The following is a 6,304-nucleotide window of genomic DNA, read 5'->3' on the forward strand; positions in this document are numbered from 1 at the left end:
ATTTCTCATTGGTCAACACCGCTGCCAGACCAATGAGGCTCCGTATGCTGGGTGTGTTTGGGCAGTGTACTGGGTGTGTTTGGGCAGTGTGTGAGGTGTGTTTGGGCAGTATACTGGGTGTGTGTGAGCAGTATACTGGGTGTGTGTGAGCAGTGTACTGGGTGTGTGTGAGCAGTGTACTGGGTGTGTGTGGGCAGTATGCTGTGTGTGTGTGGGCAGGTGTGTGAGGTGTGTGTGGTGTGTTTGGGCAGGTGTGTGTGGGCAGGTGTGTGAGGTGTGTGTGGGCAGGTGTGTGTGGGCAGGTGTGTGAGGTGTGTGTGGGCAGGTGTGTGAGGTGTGTGTGAGCAGGTGTGTGAGGTGTGTGTGGGCAGGTGTGTGAGGTGTGTGTGAGCAGGTGTGTGAGGTGTGTGTGGGCAGGTGTGTGAGGTGTGTGTGGGCAGGTGTGTGAGGTGTGTGTGGGCAGGTGTGTGTGGGAAGGTGTGTGTGGGCAGGTGTGTGAGTCACACTGTTCTGCTGCTGCGAGTTGAAAAGCCACTGCTGCTGTTTTGCACATTCTTACATTCATAATCATGATGATAATGTTGTTGTTACTGTTGGTGGTGTGTGTGTGCGAGTGTGTGTGAGTGTGCGTGTGTGTTTGGGACAGAGAGATATGAGACATGTGTGGGTGCAGAACTCACTGAATTTGATAATTAGTCAATGAACATGCTAATTACACAGACTTGTCAACAGACATCCAGTCCTCAGTGTTTGTGTTTGTGTGTGTGTGTGTGTGTGTGTGTGTGTGTGTGTCTGTGTGTGTGTGTCTGTGTGTGTATTACCAAAGACTGTTTTGACAACACAGACTGGTGTGTTTTTAAAGACTCATGTAATTACGATCTAGATGAATTTACTGAAGTGGTAAATGCCTATATTAACTTCTCTGAGAATGTATGTGTGGCCACTAAGACTGTTACTGTGTATAGCAATAACAAACCATGATTTAGCAGAGAAAATAAAAAACCTCTGGAAAAACAAAAGTATTGCTTTTAAGAGTGGGGACAGAGACCTATATAAAGTAGCTAAGTATGAATTTGAGAAAGCCGTCACTAAGGCTAAGGCGGACTACAGACGCAAGCTTGAGAACAAACTTAGTAGTAATGACAGCAGAGGAGTCTGGGAAGGCTTGAAGCGAATTATTAATTACACAAGCACAGCACCAGGGATCAGTGATGACGATCCTGAACTACCTGACAGCCTAAACGAGTTTTACTGTCGTTTTGATAAAAGTAATGACGGTCACCTTACACAGCCCAGAGGGGTCAACCCCCCCCAGCCCCCCTTTTGTCATCGAAGAGTACGAGGTTAGACTGCTACTTAAGAAACAAAACTGCAGGAAAGCTGCAGGCCCTGACCTGGTATCCTCTGCCACCATCAAGCACTGCACAGCTGAGTTGGCTCCAGTGCTCACACATATTTTTAACTGGTCACTAAGAGAGTGTAGAGTCCCTGACTGTTATAAGTCTGCTGTCATAGTACCTGTGCCCAAAAAGACCAAAATTAGCTGCTTGAACGACTACCGACCAGTAGCCTTAACACCTAACTGGTGATGAAAATATTTGAATGCATTGTATGCACCTACCTGTCCAGGGTAGGGAACCTAGACCCCTTCTAGTTTGCATACAGGGGCCGTTGAGGATGCTGTGTCTCTATGTATCCACTCTGTTCTACAGCACCTAGAGTCCCCAGGTAACTATGCCAAGATCCTTTTTATTGATTATAGTTCTGCTTTTAACACAATTTTACCCACCAAACTGTTTAAACAACTTCAACAGATGAGTGTGCATGACTCTCTCTGTCATTGGATACTGGACTTTCTGCTGCACAGGAAACAAGTGGTTAGAGTAAACAGCAAAACCTCCAGGGTCAAATACATCAGCACTGGCGCCCCTCAGGGATGTGTCTTATTCCCCCTACTGTACTCACTGTACACAAATGATTGTGTATCACATACAGACTCTGTCAAGATGTATAAATTTGTAGATGGCACAACATTGGTAGGGCTTATCTCTAAGGACGATGACATGGCTTACAGGAACGAGGTCCTCACACTAGTGGAATGGTGCTCCCACCACAATTTAGAATTAAATGTTTTAAAAACCAAAGAAATGTTAGTGGATTTTCACCGCAAGGGGCTAGTGTCCCAGCCCCTGACCATCAATGGGGTAGAGGTGGAACGAGTGGGCAGCTTTAGGTTCTTAGGGACCATAGTCTCATCCTCTATGAAATGGGGAGACAACCTGAGCTGTATCATTAGCAAAGCCCACCAGAGGCTCTTTTTTCTCCGGCAGCTGAGAAAATTTGGGGTGGCCTGCAAGGGGATGCTGCAATTCTATCGTGTCACTATTGAGAGTATTCTCTCCTTCTCTATTACTGTCTGGTATGGAAACGCCACTGCTCAGAACAGGCTACAGCTAGACAGAATAGTTCACACGGCCGAGAAGATCATACTGAAGGTTGCAAACTCACCCTCTTAGCAGAAATCTACAAGGCCCACATGCAACGCAAGGGCATGAAAATCCTGCTGGATGCAACGCATCCTGCCAACCAGGCACGTGCAGAGAAGGGGGGCTACAGGGGCTCTAGCACCTGCCCTTTTGCCCCTTTGATGTCCAAGTGCCCTTCTGACAAGACCCGTTTTTTACTTTTTAAAATTTGTAATACTTCCGCTAGTTCCAACGTGAATATTCGCTAAAATGTCTCATTAATAGTTTGTAAAATTAGAAATTTACAAAAATAACAATTTTCTGTGTTAATTGAAATGCCTTGCGGCCACCAATCCGTGACGTCATACATTCAGTGAACTCTCAGAAGGTGCACGCAGGCACAGTGCTGCAGGAGACGTTTGGGAGCACGGTAAGGTCACTTGGCAGTTAGCCTATCTGAACATGCAACAGTATTCAGTTTAGAGATAGAGAATAAAATGTTTAAAGTTGTTTCATGTTTAATGAAGTAGGCTATCAAACCCGTTTTAACCATGTCATGGTCCATCCATTTCAATATCCTGGCAGCTTCGAAAATCTAAAGCTGAACGTTCATAACATATTCTGTTTAGGTTACTATGTTATAGTAGCTTAGGTTAGTAGACCTAGTTCATAAAACAGAGTAGGCAAACCTTTTCTAAATTGTCATAACCCGACGACATAGGCTACTGTAGTTGTTTAACTAACCCAACTCCACACGTCGTTGGTCGTTCTCTGTTTACAGTAGGCTACATTACGCGTCATTTCACTCAGCCGTTCAAGACAAAACGTCTGTCAAAATAACGCCTCCACATGTAGATTTTTTACTTCTTCAGGAGTAAAAAATAGACGTCTGAGCGTCAGACGTCATATTTTTACGTGTGCCACACGCAAAAACTTTGCGTCTGACGTCAGAGGTAAAAAAATTATGTTTGCTGCAATGCCAGAGCAGAGCCCGTCTACGGAGAGCCTTGCCACTCCGTATTAAGTCCCATTGTACCGAATTTTGGTTGCAGTTCCACCAGAGTTCCACTGGGGGCGATCGCCATGAGTGCAGAATGAATGGGAGTCAATGGAGCTAGACGGCTAAATTTGCCTCTTTCACCTGATTGTCGTTGACAAATCTCAGATTTGATTGTAGTTTGTATAACTTCAACATGGGTTATAGGTCAAAAGTTGAATGAACGAGTACTTATGTCCTTTTGATTTCTTACAGGTTGGGTCGTTGTTGCCCATAACACGCTAGCATTGTGCTAATGAATGACGTCATTGACACGTTTGAAAGGCTTTTTAGAACAATTAAGTGACGTTAAAAAATATAATACTCAACCAAGTGTATTTTCTTTGCCTCCCCTTTCGAAAACAATATTCAAATTACTTGGAAAAAAATTATATCCCGAGAAAAGTGGATTTTGAGGGGTACAGCTCCATAGACCTCCATGCATTCTGCACTCGTGGACGAGCGCCCTCATGTGGAACCACAGAAGGAACTGCAACCAGTTCAGAACAGTTTAGAAACCGGAAGTTTTCCGAGAGTGGCAGTTCTCCCCTTATTAGACATTCTCTGGCCAGAGCCTTTGTGCCAGAGTAGACACAGCATTGGCTGCTGGAAACAGGAAATGCAGCCGCTATAGTTCCAGCAGAAGAAACAAGATGCCAGAGCAATGTGCAGCATATTCCTGCTCAAATCGGCGGACCATCGCAAACAGGGCTCGGGGGGATTACTTTTCACAAGTAAGATTTAACATTATGTACTATTGGTTGTATTTTGTGAATGCAATAATACCAGAGAGTTGAAAAGGAGTTGAAAAGGAGCAAGGATCTTTGTTATTGTATGTAAATCGTAGCCAGCTAGCTAGGCTACTTGCTAGGTGTTCAGGTGTTCACCCGACTATGAACTGAGACTTGATGAGTCATATTCCATAACACTGACTTACATTACAACTGACACAAGAATGCTATTGTAGAAATTAATCAAATATTACTAATATAACATTGGCCGGCGAATTTTACACAAGTTGCACAGACTGTAGCCTATTATCGGGCAGTTGCTACTTGTAGCTTAGCTAGTAATAAGTGTGTTGGTGGTAGCTTCACTATTTCCTGAATAAAGTAACTTTTCAATAGCTTAACTTCTTTATATGAAGTAGCTTGGCCAAACAAGCTACACTTTTGTCATGTGAAATTAGCACAATTTAAAGTAGCTTCCTATGTAGTGAACTAGCCTACTGCTGTGTTTGTGTTACTAAGCTTGCTACATTTGACTGGGGAGGTAGTTTTGTGTAGCGTTTTTCATGGCAGAGTAACTGATAGTTTCGCTCACTACAATTCAGAAGTAGCTTGCCCAACACTGTATTATTCACATGTAATTCACCCTAACAAAAATAAGATGCATCTCAAATCCCTTTTTATTCATTTATTTATTTTATATCTCCCCAGAACAACTGCCTTGCTCAAGGACTACCACAAATGAGCTGAACGGTCTCCTCACACCCCTGGAACTGAGGAAGTTGCAGCTCTACATTGCAGTACTGCAGGGCATCTGCTAGACTGTGACTGAATATTTGATTTATGAGCTCCACCTTCATCACCTTTTTGGTATGGCAACTGCTCTGCCCATGACCGGAAAGCACTGCAGAGGGTGGTGAAAACTGCCCAACGCATCACCGGTTCCTCACTCCCCTCCATCGAGGCCATCCAGGGCAAGCGATGCTTGCGTAAGGCGCGCAGCATCATCAAAGACTGTTCTCACCCCAACCACAGACCACTCTCCTCAGGGAGGCTTTACAGGTCTCTCTGCACCCGTAACCACGTAGCCTACTTGGAATAGCCTACCCCTCAGGTGTCTGAATGGCTGATCTCATTTAAATATTTATGGAACCTTTCTGTATAAGTATATATACACTCTTTTGATCCCATGAGGGAAATTTGGTCTCTGCATTTATCCAAATCTGTGAATTAGTGAAACACACTAATTAGTGAAACACACACAGCACACAGTGACACACACAGTGAACACACGGTGAAGCACACACTAACCCCGAGCAGTGAGCTACCTGCTACAGCAGCGCTCGGGGAGCAGTGAGGGGGTTAGGTGCCTTGCTCTAGGGCATTTCAGCTGTGGATGTGGGCATGGAAGAGCAGTGCTCAACCACTTCCCCTGCCCACATTTTTCCTACTGATCGAGTGTGAGATCAGCCATTCAGACACCTGAGGGGTAGGCTATTCCAAGTAGGATACGTGGTTGAGTGACAAACCTGAGTAAATTGACTTAGAGTAGAAGAGCTGATACAGGAAACATGGTTGTGTGTATTTTAATATTCATAGTGGCTTAACAGTAATAGAATATTCTGATACATATAAAGTGATGACATCCCAGATCAAAACTGGGAACATAATCCATAATGTTTGACAGCATAGACAAAAACTGGTTTGATACAAGTTGTAATGAGTTAAATGTAGTTGTAATTCCATACACATTTTCAAGTGTTTTCATATTTAAGTTCAGTGCCATCAAAAATAAAGTTTGATAAACAGACATTGGTTTGGAATAAGTAAAGGAAATGGTGTAACTGGGTTCAATATCTGTTAGAAAAGTTCCATAAACATTGAAAAGTGCAAGTTTGTAGGTTTGTTTCTGATCGTTAAAAAACAGACATTGGTTTTTGGCATAAGTAAGTGTAACAGTTCATTAATACAAGACAAAAAGGCCAGCATGTGTTATTCACAGTTCACAGGTTCCAGCCCCAATGAAGAGATCAAATAAAGAGGAATTAAGAAACATTTTAAAAACGGCTGAGATC

At 43.6% G+C, this 6,304-nt stretch overlaps 1 long non-coding RNA gene across 1 annotated transcript; it reads left to right on the plus strand.

Moving 5' to 3' along the window:
* The first annotated feature begins 4,144 nt into the window (after positions 1-4,144).
* Positions 4,145-6,039, plus strand: LOC143105940 (uncharacterized). The gene is made up of 2 exons (XR_012983581.1): positions 4,145-4,235; positions 4,941-6,039. It is a non-coding gene; the product is annotated as an uncharacterized LOC143105940 (long non-coding RNA).
* Positions 6,040-6,304: the final 265 nt, after the last annotated feature.

Source organism: Alosa pseudoharengus, unplaced genomic scaffold (assembly GCF_046254945.1).
Source record: "Alosa pseudoharengus isolate Yale_2024_CS ecotype anadromous, Long Island Sound unplaced genomic scaffold, YU_APseudo_1.1 YU_APseudo_1.1_scf_6, whole genome shotgun sequence".
Taxonomy (NCBI): domain Eukaryota; kingdom Metazoa; phylum Chordata; class Actinopteri; order Clupeiformes; family Clupeidae; genus Alosa; species Alosa pseudoharengus.